The following is a 21,516-nucleotide window of genomic DNA, read 5'->3' as shown; positions in this document are numbered from 1 at the left end:
CACTGCGCCACCAGGGAAGCCCCTAACATATTATTTTTCAATTTACAAAATTATTAGTGCATGGAATAAATGTATTTATTTCTATATTTAATAGCATACTGAATAAATAGATTTATTTGCATTTAGTAGCATAGTGAATACATGTAATAATATTTAATAGCATACTGAATAAATGTATTTTCCCCATGTCTAGTTCTAGGTTATAATGTTTTACCTGTAAAATGAATGAGCTGGATTGTATACTCTGTAAGGTTCTTTTCTAAAAACTGAGATGTATTCTTCTAGGAGGAAGTTTGCCCAAGTACATTAATGGGGAAGCCTTGGCAAAGAGCCGGACAGGGTTTTCAGCTCCAAGACCGCCACAGACGGTGAGTGTTTTCACAGGAGAATTCCTTTTTACCCAGTGAAAACATTTTTAGAAAAAAAATTCGGTTTTGTCTTTACTGTCAGTTCTCTCTGCAACTGCCCTGCTCCACTGCACCATGCTGGCCCCGTGTTTCTAGGAAATACCCTGACTTTAGTGCCCAGTTCTTGGCAAATGTACTTAATGTAGGCGGGCATCGGAGTGTGCAGTGCCTCACCTCGCCAGTAGGGGCGCTGGCCCCACCATGTTGGGCTTAACCTGAAATTCCCTTCGAGTCTTGGGTTCAGTTTGTAAAGTAAGTTATTTCTGCATGCGATCACTCCCTAAAAACACTTTAATTTTATTTAAAATCTTTATTTTATTTATATAATACACTTATTTTATGTATAACACCCTTACAGTAGTTAGTAGTTTTCATATAAACAAAATAGTCCTTAGGGCGCTGAAGTTCTTTATTATAGAGCAAAACATTTGATTCAAGACATAGACCCTTCAGAATAAGGTTCCTAGCTCTTATGAGCTGTAGTCATCCCTGTCTAATAATTTTCTGTTGCCTTGAGTAACTATCTGGCCTGACTCTGCCAGCACCCATCTCTCTTTGCCCGTTTTTAGAAAAGGCATTTATATGTAACGTGTTATGAATGAAGCATTTTCTTTTCTCCTTCAGCTGGCAGCCAAAAGGGAAGCCCTGACATAACAGCATCGCTACCCATTATACACACAGCATCTGGCTGCCTGCTTTTCTCTCCCAGTGCCAACTCACTTCATATGTATACAGTGGGATGCCCAGGTAGCCAAGGGTCATTAAATACACAGTAAGAAGTTGGGAAGGAGAAAAAGAGATCAAAATCTATATGAGTCTCTCCCAGAGAAGCTAAAAGGCAAAAGGTCAAAGTTTCCCTGTGTGTTTAAAAATTTTTTTAAATGAAAGAAGACACCGTTTTTATGTTCTGTGTGTCTGAGTGTTAACAGGATGAGAAACACTTTTTGCTCACATTTCCTTGTAACCTTGAACTGAGAATGTTGAAGTTCTTGCCTTGCTTTTTCATTGCATCCCACAGAAAGGTTATTCCAAATTCACTTGGCAATATTCAGACAAGCTATTTCCTAATCCTGAAAATAGCTTTTGTTTTGAGTATTTCCCAAAAGTCTTAAAATATGTTCATGAGCTGTATATATACTTCATTTACTAAACTTTTGGATTGAAAATTCTTAAAGGAAAAGTAAAGCTTGAAGAACAAAGACTTTTAAATATTGTAAATCTAGATGAGCAGAAAAGCACATTAAAGGATCACCTTTTTACTAATAAATGTTATATGAATAGTACAAATTTATACTCAGAAGAGAATGTCACCAATACTATGAAGTTTAATTTTTGTTGTTCCTGCTGTGATTCATACTAATTTATTGACTTTTCAACCACAGAATCTTTTTATTTAAAATAAAATTACTCCCTGAGTTACAAACAAGGAACAATACGACACAATGATTCAAATTTGAAAGTCCTCTTCCAAGGGTTTTACGTGGTGTAGACTGTTCCCCCAGAAAAACACAGTCTGTTTTTTAAAATGACAAAATCATTCATTTCCTCGTTCAACAAATTCCTGTTAAGTGCCAACTGGCATTGTGCTAGTATTAGTGATACAATAGTTGAGGAAATAGACATTAACCCAATAATCACACACACACACACACACACACACACCATTCTATTATTACAGATTGTGATCTATATTGTAAAGGAAAAAAATACGGTGCCTTGAGAGACCTGATTTAACTAAGCAATAGGGAAGAACCTTGTGAAGAGGTAATTGTTGAACTGTGATACAAAGAATGAATAGGAGACAGCTAGGTAAGGAGCAAGGAGGGACAGCATGTGTGATGGTCCTAAGATGGGAAGAAAGCACAGCACGTGTGAGAACCCAAAAAAAGGCCAGTGTGTCCAGGGCACAGAAGTTAAGAAAGGAATTGTCCCATGAGATAGGTCGGTCTGGATCTTGCAAGGTCTAAAACCTTGCTAAGGATTTTGATCTTTGTACTAAGGCCAAAGAAAGTTCTTAATATGTTTTAGCAAAAGTTCTTAAAGTGTTTTAGCAAAAAGGTGACAAGACCATATGAACATTAAAAAAAAAATCACTCTTGCTGTATTGTGGAGGATAAATTACAGGGGAGATAAGAACAGATAAAGGAAGACCAGTTAGAAACCTATTAAAATGGTTCAGGGGAGAGCTGCTAGCAGAAGTTGTGAAGAGAAGGAAAGTGGAGAGGGTCAAGGAACTTCTAGAAGATAAAATCAATAGGAAATTTCCTAGAATTCTCACTTAGTGAAACTTAGAAGGATGGGTAAAACCTTAGTTGATGAGGCACTCGTTTTCCTTATTGTTGAGGGGCAGGTGGCATTTATGTGACATCAGCAGAGGTGGCAGCTGAAGAAGGTAGACAAGTAATAAGCCATCACATGGTAAAAGTCTCAGAAACAGAAAAGCCAAAGTTACCGCAACATAGCGGCCAAGTTAAGGTCGGCAGCAACAGCTGGGAGTTCTCTTGGGAAGGCTTGCTGAATGAAGCAACAAAGCATGACATTCAATACTGGTTATATATGGAGTGGCTCATGATTTCCCAAGCAGCTCTGAAAATGTCCCAAAGTAACCCAAGAAAGCGAAATCTGCCAAGTCACCTGACTTACCTTTGCGATAGTTCCATGTTTTCCCAAAACATCTCTCTCCTTCTAGGGTGCAACACAATAGTCAAAGTTTCACATCCTTCCCCCCACTAAGTGGAACCTGGTGTTCTAGAAAGATTTTGGAATGAAGAATCAGAAGACCTGGGGGCTAAATGCTGACTCTGAACTTCTCTAGTGGTGTACGTTTTCGAGGTACAGTTTCCCTCATATTTAAAATGTGGTGAATAGAATCTACAATCTTGCAAGGTTGTTGTGAAGGTTAGGTATTAACAGGTCCTCCACAAATGGTAGCAACAACAATAACTATACAAAATAATTTTTGCTATTAAAATATCCTCTATCTTTCTTCTTTTTATATAATTTCTCTTTTTGAAATTTTTTCCACACCCATAGTTTCAGCTATACATTTATTTGACAAAAGTTGCACACTTGTTAGGTGTCAGACAACGTATTATACAAGGTGATGGAGACAGAGTGGAGAAGACCAACATTGTCTCTGCCTTCATAGAACTTTTACTTAAAGAGAGGAGGGCTAGGTCTCCCCTGGGGCAGAGACTGCAGGCTGTTCACAAAATACGTCCTCTTTTCCTGAACACATGATAGATTACACTTCCTAGCCTCCCTTGCAGTTAGATGTGGCCACGTGAGTCATTAACAGAATGTGAGCTGAAGTAATATATGTGTCACTTCTGGGCCAGGGTTCTTAAGAGGTGGGTGTGCCTCCCCTACCCTCTCCTTTTCCCTTTAGCGGGATGGATACAGATGATAATGAAGGTTCCCAGGAGAAAAACAAAGCCAAAGATGGAAGATACCCAGGTTCCTGATTTACCATGTGGAAGAGAGCTTTTTCCTGCCCAGGAATATTGACCTTGGACAGTTTTATGGACAATAATAACAAAAATAACTTCTACTGTGTTTGAGTCACTAGAAATTTGTGTGCTCATTTGTCATAGCAGTTAACCTCTCTATTGCAGTCCTCTTCAGTCCCAATCTTCTTGCTCTGTTGCAGTCAGTGGCCTTAACGCATTTCTTTTTTGTTGTCCAGAAGGCACCTTCATCTCAAAATGTCTAAAACTAAATTTATAATCTCACCTCCCAAACATTTTCTGACCTACATCTTTCTAATGATGGCATCACCATTGTAAATTTCTCCAGGCTTCACAGAGGAATCAGCTCTGGCTCTTTCTCTTTTTTTTTCCCCAGTTGCAATCAGTTACCCATTTCTTACCTCTTCCTTTGTGATCCTTCTGGAATTTGACCCTTCCTTTTCATTCCTTCTTGTACCATGAGCACCACTGAAAAAGGTGACTCTCTCAAGAGATAAAGGGGCTAAAATTCAAGTCATGTATCCCGGCACAGGGCAGTGTCCACCTGGAGGAAGGGGAGGCTTTTTGTAATTCGCATTAAGGTGTTAAAAGAAGTGCTTCCTTTCTAATCTGCCACGAGCTTCTTGGGGGTTTGAGAAGACTCTATGACACACTTATCAAGCCTCTAGTGCTTCATGCTGAGGCATTGGTGGACACCTGCCAATTTATAACATTCGCAGCAGTCTCCCCTACTTCTGGTTTATCCTATGACTCCCTCCTATGTTAATCTTCCGAAAGCATTGATGTTGTTAATTCCTGCTTGAGAAGTTCATGGGCTCATCCTTGTCTATCATAGTGAACTATGTATTCAAAGCTTACAGTGATATAAAATCATCTTACTTCAACCTTTTCTTTTATTCTTCTTTCCCATATTTCTCCATGCAAACAATATTGGCCCAAAGGAAGGAACTTTCTTTGTTATATCATAATGTCCCAAGAATTACAGAATATTTAGCCTCATCGAGCCCATCCACTAAATGCCAGGAGAATCTTCCGGGCATTGTGGCAACAACATACATGTCCACAAATTTCAGAGCTGGGGACAGAACTGGCTGCAGTTGAGAAATTCTAGGTCTACACTGCCAACAAAAAATAATATGTATTTATTGTGTTTGTACCACTCTTGTTCCTTTATTCAACCAGAACAACAAACAGTGAGCTCGGTGTTATTTTTATGGTTTTATAAATGAGAAAACTTTAGCTCCAGAAAGTGAAAAGATGTAACCAAGTGTGTATAACTATTGAGAGAGAGAGCCGATTCAAAATATACACTGTGTACTTTACACAAACTGGTCTACTTGGTATGCCCTAATATGCTTTGTTCTACCCTGATTTTCTTCATTGTGTTTTTCCTGCCTGGAATACCCCAAATTTATTTCTATAGAACCTGCTTCTTCGAGCACAAGTTTAGATGCTGCCCCCTTCAGGAACTCTTCTCTGGCCACACTAACCAGGGATCGTTTCTGGATCACTGTGGTGCTTTCTCCTGCTGGTCAACCTGCTTCATTGTCTGCTTTGGACCATCCTACGTGCATGCTCCTTCTCTCCTATGTTGGATCATATGCTCCTTATTGACAGGACCTTATTTATTTTATCGTTGCTCATAATGTCTAGAAGTTTCTTGCATGTGGCTAAATGTGCTAAACACTCACAAAAAGGAAGAGTCCAAATGATATGGTATAGTAGAACTAACATGAACTTTAGAGTCATTTTCACAGTGAGGCTGTATCGCTTGCAGTTGTTGGCCTGGCACATGTAATATAATCTCCCCAAGCTTCAGTTTATTCATCTGTAAAATAGTGCTAATAATATTGAACCCAGTGGGTAGAAATGAGGAGTAAATAAGAAGCTATAGAATATTAAGCACATTGTAGGACAATTAATAGAAGGTATTAGTAGAAGTAACAATGAAAACAGCTAAATATCAGGTTTAAAAAATCAACACAAAACTTTTTTAATGCTGACCTAGACATTTGCCTGGAAGTCCAGGGCTGTATTATCTCTTTGTGACCATGTCTGGGGCTGGTGTTCATTGAATGGTTTTGGTTTGAACTCTTCCTTTTCTCACACTATTCTGGTTGGTTCTGAGCCTGGGAAAATTTAGACATATAGGGAAGCCTTTCCCTAATACTCCCTACTAAACTTCTGTATAGACCTTGCTATCTAGACACAGGTAAGGTTGGGGGGGTGGGTGGAACAGGAATGTGCTCATTCTGATCCTCACTCACAGGAATTTCACTAGGCAGTTGCACATCTCACTGTAACTGAAAAACTGTAATATTAACCCACCCAACCATCCATCCATATATCCATATATCCACCTCTCCATCCTTCTATCCACCTATTCACCCATACACCCATCTATTTGCCATTCGACATTTCTAAATGCCACCTGCATATCTGTATATGCTAGGAACTGGAAATATAATGAGGAAGAAGACACAGTTTCTCATCTCAACAATATCATGGTCAAAGAGGCCAAAGAGAAATGTAATAAATAAAGTGAACACAGTTATGTCAATTTAAACAGCATGTATAAGATTCAAACTATTTGTGGATCTGGATCCCTTTGATTGAGTTGAAAACTATTTGTAATCTTTAAAATAACTGTTAGAAAAGGGCTTGCTTTCTCTAATAAAATATAAGCAAAACAAGACCATTCATCTTGAAAGCTAAGTCAACTGTGAAGTTAGAGGGAAGAGTACACACAAGGCCGCCATCATTTATGACACCAATTGCAGTTTTAAGGGGTTCCCAAAACTACCCTCAGGTTTGATAATTCACTAGAAGGGCTCACAGAATTCACTAAAAGCTGTTATGCTCATGGTTATGGTTTATTACAGGGAAAAGATACACATTAAAATCAGCCAAAGGGAGAGACACATGGGACAGAGTCCAGGAGTGTACCAAACATGGAGCTTCCAGTTGTCCTTTCCCCGTGGAAGCAGGACAGCATTACTTGCCTGGTATCAATGTATGACAATCAGCATTGAATATTGCCAACCAGTGCTGCTCCCCTGATATTGATGTCCAACGTTTATATTGTAATGTAAGCATGACATTATATTGTAATGTAAGCATGACTGATTGCCCAGCTGGCTGATCTCTGTCTTCAGTCTCTCCAAAGGTCAACTGATACCACATGACCTAAAGCCCCCATTCTAAATACATTGTTACTAACTGATGCAGCCAGCCCCCACTCTAAGTCACATTGTTAGACTATCCAGAGTGACTCAGGGCCCCAAGGCAAACAAAGACACTGTATCAGGCATGACATTCCAAGGGCCTAGAGATTTCTTCTGAGGAACCAAGGGCAAAGGCCAGATTCTCTTTTGGGCAAGGTTAAATTCTTTTCTACAAATATATTTATTGAAAAATATATTTTTAATGAAAAAAATCTCACAATTTATAGTAACTTTTAATTTTTATTGCCTACCCTTAATCATGTATCTAAATGAATTTTGGAAGTCTGCTCAAAAGTTGGGGATGGGGCTTCCCTGGTGGCGCAGTGGTTGAGAGTCCGCCTGCCGATGCAGGGGACGTGGGTTCGTGCCACGGTCCGGGAGGATCCCACGTGCTGCGGAGCGGCTGGGCCCGTGAGCCATGGCCACTGAGCCTAAGTGTCCGGAGCCTGTGCTCCGCAATGGGAGAGGCCGCAACAGTGAGAGGCCCGCGTACCACAAAAAAAAAAAAAAAAAAAAAAAAAGTTGGGGATGAAGTGATTAAGATGAGTTTAGTAGATTATCTGATACATTATTTGAGATGTTGGTTGTAAATAGTAAAAAAAACCTACTGGCTCTAGCTTAAGTGAAAAAAGGGATTTATTTTGAGGATAAGGGGTAGTTTATGAAATTCAAGGTCAAGAATTTATCCTTTCTCTTTCTCTTCACATATGTGCTTCTTTCTTCCTCAAGTTCAGAAAGAGGGAATTGGTCACTCTATGGTTCAGAATATACATGAATTAAGTTGAGTAAAGCAGACACTGATTATTTCTTTCATGGTCCTCATTCCAAATTTCTGTCAGAAGAAATCTGAGCTGCTCAACTTGGAGAAGCTATTTATCTCTGACCAATCAGCTATCACCAGTGGGGTAGGGACACAATGTGTAAACATGTGGCTAGGAGCCCAGAGGAATATGGCAGGGGAGATATCCTACCAGCTATCAACTATAGAGATCCTTATCAACTGCAGAGTAAGATCAATCATTAAGAGGAATGTAAAGAAAGGATATATGCTAGCTTAAAATCAAATTGGGTAGACTAATGGATAAATCCTGGGATTTCAAGGAGACTTACGTTCTATTTTGTGACACATTTGCAGCATTATGTTATGTCAGACTATGCATTATGGTGAGAAAGACATGGAATTTGGATACAGAGGACTCGCATCTTAGCCTCTTACTGATGTTGAAGTTAATTATCTTCTTGGAGCCTTTGTTAACTTATTTATCAAATAGGGAAATTCTCAACTCATGAGGTTGTAATGAATAACAAATGAGATCATGTATGTGAAAACACTTCCTAAAATGCTGAACCCACATTAATTATTATCTTTTGGAAATAATCCAAAGATTTTCTAATTTGTGTATTTCAATTCTATAATTGAGAAAATATATACATTTAATGAATCTATTAAGTATTTTGAATTCAGGATTGTATATAAATTAAAGTGTACAGATTAACTTTAACACCAAAAAAAAAGTGTTTTCTTAGGGAATTACAGGACTTAGCCAAGAAGATCCTCATCAAACCAGACGACTGATTTTTTTTTAACACTGAAGAGATGATTAATTAGGAATAATGCAACGTATTTCAACAATTTCTTTAAAAACTCAACACTATTTAATTCAGTTCAAAAAGGTTGAGTGGTCGTGATGTGCAAAGAATTATGTTTTTCCTTAAGAGGAAAGAGGGAAATCTGTTTAATACCATAATTCAGGAGGTTGGGCTACTTCTTTTTTGATGTATTACAAACTTTAGGCAGAATTTACTTATGAAACAGTTACTGATTCTTTAAGGAAGGAACTTATTTTCCCTGTGTTTCTAAGGTAACAAATGCAACTGATATATCTTATCTCACCTTGAAGTATGTAGCATTTAAATTAAACGACTGTGAGCACCAAGGCTACCCATACGAGAATATCACACCTCTTTCCCAAGGTTCCTCTTCCAGTGATAACTCCAAAATGCTCCCTTGGAGTTTTCTACAGTCCTATGGACCTGTCTACTTATTCTTGTCCCATTGAGAGAACAGGAGAGCTTGGAAGTTCCATTCCTATGACTATCACTGAAACACAGATGTTTTGATCTTTCTAGTGATATCCTCATTGCTTACTGAAGAAAAATTCTTCAGTGACTCATAGTCACCACTACCATGGCTGGCCCACTCATGGTTTCTCTAGGTGTAAGGAGAATAAAGGAAGTCTGGCTCCCCTGTGCTACTCTCACCTGTCCTAGCTGCTGTTCACATGGTCATTATTTCTCAGGCAGACCTAGGAGGGCAAGAGAATTGGGCCTGAAGTGCTTTTCAACCTCAGTGACTTGCTACACCTGTCCTCTCTCAAACCTTCACATCCCAGCACTGGAATGTGTAACACTTAGTGCATAGGAAAAACTCTATCTTTTCACAGAGATGGAGAAGACACACTTCATTTCTTAAAGTCAACTTGGAAGACATATTTAGTATTACACAGTGTGGTTTAAAGCTGAAATAACTGCCTCATCCCATTTACAATGAACAAAACCTTGTGTTATACAAACTATTATTCTTTATTATTACTTATATCCTTAATTTCTCTTTGTAACTGTGGCCACACAGTGCTTGGGACAGCTTGGTTACAAAAAAAAGATAACAAAGTCAATGAAGAAGCTCAGAAACGGAAAACTGACAAAATGGAATAAACAAGTTTATTGTATTTCCAAAGGGAGAACATGGAGAGTTTGCCAAGGGGACTGTAGGATTTACTAACTTCAGGGTCTATGAGTGTGTAAAATAACTTATAGGCATTCTGGCCATTTCCTCATGCAGCACTGCTAAGTTACAGAGGGATCAGACAAATAAAACATTTACAAGTAACTCAGCACACATTTATGGGCCTTTGATTTTACCCACCATCTTCGTGATTGCTCCTTACCTCAAGTTGTTCTTTATTTCCTAACAGAAGAATATCATATCTGTTTATTATTATTTTTTTAAATCAGGCAGTGTTCTTCTAAAGACTACATTCTCACATATCTCCTTGATATAATGGATACTGGTTTATTTCAACCCACCAAAACTAAACCCAAGTAAAAGAATGTAAAAGTATTAATCACATTGCCCTCTGTACTTCAGACTTACTAGGTTGAATGGTCCTATGTGTTAAAAATGTATTTTGATTTGAACTAAACTTGATGTAGTCCTGCTGCATTACAACTCTTTGGGAGCCCCAAAAGGCTGATAAAACATGGTGCGTGGGCTTAATCTGGTCTTTCTGGAGTTCTTTAAATTGTTTCAGGTGCATCTTCTTTTTAACATTAATGTCACCATCTGGGAATCGAGTTGTGGCATGCCTCATTAGTGAAACTTCTCTAAGTGTGAAATTAAAAATATGAAAAATAAAAATTTAATGCACTGGTGTTAATATCAAAGGGATTGTTTTGTTCTGTCCACTTCACATCTCTAGTCACTTCCACTCAAAAAGAGAAGGATGTTCTCCCTGCAGATAGGGTATTTGGTTTGTCCCATCTCTGCCTTGGGACAGAATACAATACAATTTTCCTTTCAAAAGATTTCACATTTGTTATTCATATTAGCAGTCTACCTTTCCATAAGGTAGGAGGAAGCAAGTTTTCAATGCACATGGTACAAGTGAGTAAATTGAGGTCTCTGGTCACAAAAAGCACATCTCAAGTTTTGAACAATAATTCAAAAAATTTTCTTTAACAGTCATGTTTTTAAAAGAAGTGGGTGGTCTGTGTCCAGGATTGTCCATGAGTAATGGAAGGAAGTAGAGAAAATGATCTTAATGAGGCCTCCTGCATTTCCCTGGGGTATTTGCTTTCTTCCTCTCCAAGAAGGCAAATTTATATCATCTCCTCTGTCATCAAACTGTCAACTCCACCTTCCCATTCTTCACTATCAGCTGGTGACTTCACTGACTATTTCAATGAGAAAATAGAAACATTCAGAGGAGAATGACCTCATCTTCCCATCACCAAATTGACTAACCTTTACATATACTTGTACATCAACTTCCTCCTGTTACAATGATGTGCTCTGTCCTCCTGTAAGGCCTCTGGTCCCATCCTTTCTCCAGCAACTGTTATCTCCTCTCTCCTGAATCATTATTTTATCATTCTCAGCAAGATTATTCCCACAGTCTTCAAGTTAATTCCCTCTGTCTTAAATAAACCAAACCCTCCCTTGATCCCACACCCAGTTCTAGCCCATTTCTTTGCTTTTCTTTAGTAAAATCCCTGGCATGACTTATGTATACACAATATATCCTTAATATTTTGAACCCACTTCAATACTAGGGATTTTCACCCCTAGTATTCCACAGAAACTGCTCTTGTTAAGGGAACCCACTGGCTTCCAACTTTTCACACCAATGGTCAGTTCTCCACACTATCTCCCACCCACTTGCTTCTTGTGCTTTCAGCAGCATTTGGCACTGTTGATGATTCTGTTCCGGGAACACTTTTTTCTTTCAGTACCTGAGACACCACTCTCTTGGTATCTGTAACCTCATTGCTCCTTCCCCTCTACTAGCTACTCTTCCCGCATCCGACCTCTAGATGTTGGCCTGCTTTCTGTTTCAGGCCTTAGCCCTCTTTTTTCTTCTATTTACATACTTTTCCTAGCTAACCGTTTTCTGGGCCATAGTTTACAATACCTTCATTAGGCTCGAGTTTATATTCTTCAGCTACAACTTCCCTCCTGAGATTCAGACTTGTATATGTAACTAGTTATTTTAAGTTTCCACGTGGATATCTAATAGGCATCCCAAATTTAACATGTCCAAAAGAGAATTTTTTATATCCCTACCCCAAATAAGTCCTGCCCCAAGCTTCTCCAACTGGATAAGTAGCATAAGATTTTGCTCAGGTCTTCAAACTAAGAATCATAAAAGATTCCTCTCTTTCCCCCACCCTTCACACCCAGTCCATTAGCAAGTGCTATTGGGTCAGCCTTCCTAATATATCTTGAATTTGACCGCTTCTCACTGCTGTCACTGCTTCTATCCTTTTTGGAACAATTGACTGTCATGCCATGTTTGGACTCCCATCCTAGCCTCTTAACCAGACTTCCTGCTTTGTCTGTACTATCCCTGTGGTCAATTTCTCTTTGGTTCCCATTCGGAATAAAATCCATGATTGTTCATTATCTGGCCCCTGCAAAACTCTCCTACCTCTTTCTCCCTGATTCCTTCCACTTGAGCCACGCTTACCTTCTTGATGTTCCTCGAACTATCTGAGCCTTTACACAGCTATTCCCTCAGTGTAGAATGCTTTGCTCTCACTCCTTCACATAATCCAGGTTTCTGCTCAGATATCACCCCTTCAAAGAGAGCCTTCCTGACTGCACGATTAAAAATATTACATTCTTTTCTCCCGTCATTCTCTTTCCCCAAACAGGTTTCATTTTCTTCATAGCCCTTATCACCATTTGACCGTATGTTATTTATTTAATTTTAGTTATTTATTCTTTTTGTCTCTTTCAACAACATGTCCACTCATTGTTATGTTTGCAGGACTCTTTCCTTCTTAAAATACATCTTCTTTTGGAATCTGGGATACTACGTTCTTGGTATTTCTTACGTCTTCATCAACCTGACTTCAGGCTTCCATTCCATAACTTCAACAGAATGACACTGGGCAAAGGGATAGGGAAATGCTAGACTGGAAAAATCTGAATCACATTTAGGCGACTCAGAGGAAGTCGTAGGGACTATCAGGAAACCTCAAGGTATAAACAACTAGCCTGGTGCCAACCAAAGGTCAAAGTTGCAGGTGGGAGTTCTCCTAGGAGAGACAACAAAACTGGATGTTCAGTGCTGGTTTTAAAATGGAGTGGCTCATTTTCTTTCATAGTGCTCCAGAGCAATCTTTCCTGATCTTAATGGCAACATGCTCTAGGGGGTAGTTAAGGTTCTCACATGAAGCAATTGCTTTTATTTTCCTGTCTCTTTTGTTATCTTCTCCCCTTCTGTTGTTTGTCTTTTCATTTCATAAGATTCAATTTTAGCAAGTAGTAGCAGTAACACATCTTAGGGTAAAATAAGTGTGACAGATTTTTTTAATGCAAGAACCTCAGAATAAAGTGGTAAGCAAAAATAGACTTTCTTGGAACTCATAGACTAGTGGGAGAGAGAATTTAATCACATAAGTCCACACACACACACACACACACACACACACACACACACACACACACACAGGCACATATTTTATAAACTGAAATAAGAGTTATGGAAAGAAAAGATGACTATGCAGTGAAATCATCCAACAGCTGGGGAAGCCAGGAGTAGTTTCCCTAGAGCTCACACTGGAAGGTTGAGTAAGAGTTAATAAGTAATTTGGGAATTTGGGCCACATAACTCCCCTTTTATGAGCTAGTACTCCTATCTGTACAGAACTGGAAGTCAGGGTGTTTCTCCCTTCAAATTGTTTTTTAACACTTACCAATACAGTTGGCAACTGTGGGTCCAAGGTCAAGTCTGAAAAAGCAGCAGAGGAAGAAGTGGGAGGGGTGGAGTCTTTAGAGTTTGTAGGTTATCAAATCGATAAAAATGGTTGAGTTGAAGTCTCCATTTCCATGGAGACAAAATAACCATGTTGGAAATTATATTTTGTGTGGTACAGGTGCAGGCTAGCTATTCTCCCCCAGAAAATTCAGGATAGGAGTCTCAAATACATAACACCTTCCTTGGGACCATGGCAGACATCATTAATTATTAATAGTCTTATTTCCTGCTGAACCAGCCTGGCTCAGAATCCTTCTCAAAAATGTCTCCTAGGCATCCTCCTCCAACTGGCTGCAGTTAACATGAGAGTTAGCAAAATTTATCTACTAATGCAACTGGAGTTTGTGTATATACTCGTAGTAGTATTTCTTAATTAATTCCGTAATTAATTCTGTGTCTGGGTGCATCACGTCCTGGTGAAGTTATGTTGTCCCAACCACCAGATCCTGAGAATCAGTGGTAAAAAAGGAGTTGTGACATCCTTGAGCAGTAACTTTCAAACTTCGAAAGAAAGCCTCATACCTTATTTTTCTCATAAAAATTTAAAAGTAGGATTCAATCATAACTGCAACATGTAACACAGGAATTAATGGGCTTGCAGCTAGATATGGAGCCCCACCTCTTGGTCACTTCCTACAGAAAATCCTGAGACATCCCATGGAATCCTAGCTACTGTGATACACATTCTGGAAACCACTCTTTCATATGATTGTCTTCTCATGGTTTTTGGTCACAAGTCATAGTCCTGGGGCTCGTGAATTAATATCTAACTTCAATTAGCAGCCTTTGGCCAGGATCTTCTAAGACTGCAAGGATGAACTTGGTCTAAAATGTCCTCATGTCTCACATCTTTGTCGATAACACCACTTGGCCACAAATCAACTAAGATGAAGATTTAACATTTTGGATCATGAACACCATTAAAAAATCTAATGAAATCCATTGCACTTCCTTTAAAAAATGGACATACAAACAAAGACACAGACATACAAATCCAAGGAATTTATAGAATTTCAGAAGCCCAGGTCAAAAGCCTCTGACTTAAAGATTGAATCTGGAAGATGGAATTCAATCTACAAGTAAAGAAAGTGAGGAGCTTAGCTCGGATGGAATCAGAAGTATTAGGCAGGACCACAAGTGTTCTCCATACAACAATGCTAAGAATTTCTCCTCTTTTAAAGGACTACTGCTTATCAGGGAAGGTCCTGGTGAATGTTCTTCTTGTCCAAACTATAAATAGGAATTCATGTTTGTTGCTTCCTCTCTTCTTGGCAGCCATCCCCATGTGCAACTATTAAAGGCTGTCATGAGGGGAACATGGAAAATATACAATGAGATGGCTATGGGAAATTGGAATCCTGGTTTGGAATTCTGCTTGTCCTGGATCCAAAGACAAGGGTAGATCAACAAGAACAGAACCTTACCCAGCTGGTTCACCACCTGGGCTGGTCCCTCAGGTGGGTTTTATCCCAGGGCAATGAGATGTCATCCTCTTTGGCTGAGCTGTGGCCCAATGAGGGTCACCAAATATGTTTCAAAGTATCCTTCTAGTTCAGTATTTTGAACACCTTTTTATGCTTTTATCAGGCTACAGGTGCACTAGTTCTGTAATCTAAGAGGAAGATCATACATTTTGAAATCAAACAGAATTGAAAAGCTGTGCTTCTAAGCTCTAATTCACTTTGATGAGGGGAAGTCACGCCCATCTTATGGGGCCCAAGGAGTAGTCATTAATTACTCCATCCAATAATGCTAGTGTTGGGCAAGTGGCCTGCATTGGACAGTAATTGGCTGATGGGTGCTGCTGATGAAGGACACACAGGCATATATGCAGATGGCAGGAGGTTGGATTAGGCACTTTAGCTGGGGTTTGGTGAACAAACAAGGGACAAGATCAAGAAACCACTACTAGGGTAGGAGTGGTGGAAAGAGAAAGAGAGGTCATTCCTATGCAGAGCCAGTAATAGGAATAATGTTGCTCCTTCCCCAGATAAATAGGCTCTTGGAGATGAATAGCATGGCAGGTTGACAGGGAAAAGACTCCCAAAACATGGAACCCTGGTAGAATATTGGTGAAGTCACACAAGTTGTGAAGTAAGGGCTGGGGCACAGTCAAGAAAAATAGTTAGTGTTTCTAGTTGGTAGGCAAGTTTCTTCAGCACAGCCTGCTTTAGAATCAGATTTCTTTGTTTAACTCAGTGGTTCAGCATTTCCAGACAGCTTCTTGGCTATCGCTGTACCTGGTTTTAAATGGGCCATTTCTTGGAGGACTCAAAATTCTCCACTGACACTTCAGCACTTGAGACTCCTGTAAAGTGACTTGGAGGGAAGATTGGAGCCCCCTAGAGAAAGAAAAACCCTTGGACACATACTTAAGGAGTTGAACAACAGAGAGGTCAGAGAGCAAACTGGGAGCTACTGGAACTTTGTCTAAAGCAAGTGTTGGTAATGAAACCTCTAGGTTTTGAAGGAAGGGAAAAGAGGGGGAGAACATAAGTTTGAAGTAAGAAAACTAAAGAATAAAAATGGATACTATTAAGGGTTCATGAGTAAGTTGTTTACGTGCAATTCTTCAAGTATACAAAATGTATTTTTCAGTAAAAAGTAGTTAACTTTTTTTTAAGCTTAACTTTTTAGTGAAGTCATGTTTTCATCAAGAAAAAATAATCTAGGGGAAAAGAGGTCATTGTTTGTGTCACTTATGGAAAATTCTATGTGTTCAGAGCAAAAGACACTGAGGCACCACCATCTACCAGGTGGCAATGTGCCTTAGTTTCATAGCAACCTGACTTTAAGGAAGTAAACCTGGGGATGGTGTCTCTCAGCTTTCAAATACACATGCTCCCTTTAGTTGCATAAATATATCCTGCCCTCAGGGCTGGCTATATAATTTGCAGGGCCCAGTGCAAAATGAAAATGCCAGGCTCCTTGTTCAAAAAGCAGGAAAATCATGTTTTCCATTTTTCCACGGTCTTTTTCAACCTGTCATGGTTTCTTTGTTATTTAACTTCAAACTTCCTGGGCAAAAGCAGACCCTCATAGACATCCCAGACCCTGCCCCTTCCTAACTCATGCCCAGCTTCTCGTGGGGCAAGGGTGGCCACAGTCGCTTGTCAAGGGCAGGGTGGAGGTGGGGGGCACAGGCAGCTGACAACCCCTCCTGGGGGGCAGAAGTGGGAGGAGGCAGGATTGCTAGGCTCCAAGCTTCTGACTCACCCTCCATTGTCCCATTGGACCGCATTTACAAAACACACATTCAAAGAGAAAATGATTAAGACCTTTAAGATGGCAACTGCAGAGTCTCAAATGTGGGAGGGGAGAGAGGGAGGCCCTTCTGAGTTGGCCCTGTGAGAATGCATGAGTCAAATGCCCATGTAGCTGGCCCTACCCCCACGCCATCGACAATTCTGACATATCCTCCTTAGTTGAAAATCACTTTGTCATAAACCAGTGTAGTGTGTTCATCAATGAGCTGGTCAACGAAACCATTTCTGGAACTCTTTACAAATAAAGATTCCTATCACATTGCAGAGATTTCTTCTGGTTTATTTATTCATCCCTTCATTCCTTCACAGATTTATTGAACACCTACTAGTTTCTAGGCCTTAGAGTAACTGTTGTGAACAGGATGGAGAAGATAACAGTCAACATCTCTGACTTCATGGGCCTCCCTGTCCACTGGGGGAGACTGAACTTAAAGAAGTAACAAATAAACAAATATCTAACTACAGATTGTGGAAAGGGTGGTAAAGGAAATAAACTAAGGTGAAAGAATAACTGGGGAGTGTTCCACCTGGGAAGGAGGAAAGATGATATTCATCCCAGAATATTTATTCTGAGAATTTTGTCAGATAATTCTGATTATTAATCAGCTTTGGATTTAACTAAAAGTCTAACTGCTGCCTACCTCACTGTGCTAGGGGAACTTGGCAAATTCACCTTTTGCAGTTTACATTATGAGAGCAATATGAAATCATAGAATGATATTATAATAATGAATATGTTTTTCTACATTATAAATTCCCCCCTAGTAAGTTTTCCATCTCATCTCTTAGTTGTGAATCTACAAATCTATTCATTTCCCAAACACAGTGATGGCACATTTCACTGGTGCCGAGAAAGTACATTACAGACCCAAGCAAAGTTGTAGTGTGTGACAGAAACATGACCTAAAAAAACCACATCTCTTAACTCCCCGTCTGTGACAGACCACAGATGTCATCACATGTCCCTAACACTTAATATCAAACAAGAAGTATCCTTGTTTCCTTCATAGAATCACTTAAATCTGTCACAGTATAATTTATGGTGGCTGTGGCAGATCAGTCGGTTTGAGAGTAGTCATTTTTTTCTTTTAATACAAAAAAGCTGTGGAAGACATTTTAGTTCATCAAAATGCCTAACAAAACCTAAATACATGTTTCAGTTGATCATGTCTTCTGTTTTATGACTTCTTTCATTATCGCTCCATGACTATTTCAGAACATAGTGAAGGCCCAAAGCCTTCACTCAGGAAAGCTAGGGATGATGGACTTGCCCTTCCACAGTAAGAAACTAGAAAATTTCAGGAACTACAACAATGCCTTCCTTCTTCAGAGTGGATTTGCATTTGCTTCTGGTTAGACCATGCACTTGCAATCTAAAATTACCTCAGTCTGAGTACATGGATTCAGATAATTTGAAGCTGTAAGAGCAAGTCAACTTGTGGTTTACCTTTCCTCCTAGAGTATAGCCCTGAAGGGTTCCAGCACCAAACCTCAAGGTTTATCAGTGCTCTCTCCTCTCCCTCTTTGATAGTCCTGAGCTTCAATTTTTGTCCCACACTCTGCAAATTTGTTAAGACCTCTGTTCTTCTTCTCAGACTTCTGGTTGTCTCACTTGAGAATTGCCTGTTGTCCCTAGAAGAACCGTCACTTAAATGCTGGACTCCACTCTCTGAGTTTCTTATCTTCCTTTGGATATTGGAGAGAAAAAGTAAAATGGAAGAAGGACCTGAAGAAATCACCCAGAATACAATCAAGAGAAAAAAGTTCTCATAGGAAATACAAAAGTTGATTAAGATTCTTGCTTGGTTGGTTAATATTCTTGGAGCATAGAAGAGAAAGTTCTAAAAGATATCTCATTAGAGTTCCGGAAACAGAATAATGGAAAGGCAGTATTCAAACAGAACATGATGAGTTAAGAACTTCCCAAGAATGAAATGGATCATCTTCAATGAAAGATGTGGATCATCAGGACATTCTCATCAGGATATACTAAAATAATTCAACATCTAAATGCACTGTGCTGAGGCACTGCAGTACAGAGACAAAAATTAATCAGACCAAGAGAAAGCCAGAAGAAGAAGAAAACAGAAAACTTGCAAAATCAGAAGATGTAGCACAAAATGAAGTTGAAGAAATAAACCCAGATTTGTAGTAATATTAACTACTATAAATTCAATAGACTTAACAGTTAAAAGTCATATATTGTCAAATGGGATGAAAAGCAACACCTAAAATAAGAGTATACAGAAAAGTCAAAAGTAAAAAAAAAAAAAAGAAAGAAAAATAGGAAAAGATATACTAAGCCAATACCTACCAAGATACTGATAGATAGATAGATAGATAGATGATAGATAAATAGATGATATGTCAGTCAAATAGTCTTTGAGGCAAAAAGGTTATCAGGCATACAGGGGATTGCTACATGATGATAAAAATTTAATTCATTGGATATAATCTGTGTAAACTTTGTAGCATAGCCTCAAAACGTATAAGGTCATGATGGAAAAACTGCTAATAGGAGTATAAGAATTTACAAACTTCTTTCAGTAACTGATTAATCAAGCAGCAAAAATTTTTTACAAGTATGTGAAAAATTTGAATAACATAATTAACAAGCTTGATATGAAAGATAAATAACCCCAAACGAGAGATTACATCTTATTCTCAAACACACAAGGAACAGTTGTCAAAATTGACCCTACCCTAAGACATAAGTTCATAGAATTTTTATCACCTAGACCATTTTCTAATAAGTTAGAAATCAATAATAAACAGCAATGCAGAAAAATTCATACCTTTGAAAATTAATTTTAAAAAGCTTTCTAAATAACTCATAGTTCAACTTGAATAACAACAAATATATGTCCAAATCATGAGATATAACTGAAGCATACTTATAGTGGATTTATAGCTCCAAATGCTTACACTAGAAAAGAAGAAAGCTGAAAATAAATGAGCTAAGTGACTTAAGAAGTTAGAAGAACAACAAAATAAACACAAAGAAAGTAGAAGGAAGGAAACTATAAAGATAAGAGTAGAAATTAATCAAATGGAAAACAAATATACAGTAGAGTGAATCAACTAAGGCAAAAGTTCACTTTTTGAAAAAACTAATAAAATAGACATTTTTGGCTCAAGAAAAGATGAAACAGTACAAATAAACAATATTAGAAATAAAAAAGAAGACAACTATAGACATTGCTGAGACCAAAAAGATAAAACTATGAAATAAATGTTTCCAAAACACATGAGAACTTAGATAAAATGCAAATTTCTTAGAAAAACTATAACTTAACAACAGATTCAAGAAGAAATAACATGATGAATTTTCCTCTATCCATTAAATTTAATCAAGTTTAGAAATTTACTCACAATAAAACCAGTTCCAGATTGTTTTAGAGGTAATTTAATTCAGAGTCAAGAAACATAACTTCATCTTTACTCCAATTTTTCTGGAAAATCAAAGAGAACCCCCCAATAAACTGTATTTTTTTTAAAAAAATGAAACTAGTATAACCTTGTTACTTAAATCAGATAAGAAAATATTAGAAAAGAAGACTATGGGCTAATCTCACTTATGAGCATAGATGTAAAATACTAAACAAAATATTTACAAACTAAATGAAAAATTAGATCAAAATAATTGGATTTTTGCAGGAATAAAAGGATTATTAGACATTAAAGCACCTCAGTTTAATTCTTCATATTAAGAGGTGAAAGGAGAACACCTTCTCAAAATATGCAGAAGTATTAAAATATTAAACACCTCTTCATGAAAACAATGTAAAAAACTTTGAATACACTGCTGACCTAGTTTGGGTTTTCCTAGCAGCAGATATTGAGGTAGAGATTCCAGGAAAGTGTATCTGGGACATGATTTCAGGAAACATGGATGCATCCCACAGACAAAGGTTGAGCAAAAAAGCATCTATCTATCTATCTCTATCTATCTATCTATTTTCTATCTATCTATCTGCTTGGTTATACATACATATATATTTGCACTTATATAGTTATAATATAAATATAAATATATATATATGCAAACTTTACAAGTAGGCAAGGTAGCACTATACATTACTTAGGGATACCTGTGTATATAGTAAGAGTATAAAGCAAAGCAAGGGAATGATGCATATGAAGTTCAGAATAGTATTTATCTCTGACATTGGGTGCAGAGGAGATATCCTTGAGGAGGAGGTTCTGAACTCTATTAGTGAAATTCACTTTCTTAAGCTGGGTAGTGTTAAAAATGTGTGCATATTATTACTCTTTATGCTTTCCTAAACAATGCCTTAAAGAAGTAAACAAGGAAGAAAAATACACTACAGACACATGTCAATGTCAAGAAAATAGAGAACAGGCTATCAATAAAAACAGAGTAATATGTCTAATATTACCAAAAGATTACTGAAAGAAGCCAAACCTTGGCATGAGTGATTGAGGAAAAAAAAGACAGAATTTGCTATTAAATAAGGACAAATAACTATAGATAAAATAAACATGAAAATATAACAAGAACTTATAAAAATTATATGCTAATAAATTTGAAAAATTGTAGCAATATAAAATGTCAAAATTGACACTGGAAGAAATTTTTAAAGATTTGA

Source organism: Globicephala melas, chromosome 14 (genome assembly GCF_963455315.2).
Source record: "Globicephala melas chromosome 14, mGloMel1.2, whole genome shotgun sequence".
In the NCBI taxonomy this organism is placed as follows: domain Eukaryota; kingdom Metazoa; phylum Chordata; class Mammalia; order Artiodactyla; family Delphinidae; genus Globicephala; species Globicephala melas.
The sequence above is the reverse complement of the archived record's forward strand: the minus strand, read 5'-3'. Positions refer to the sequence as shown.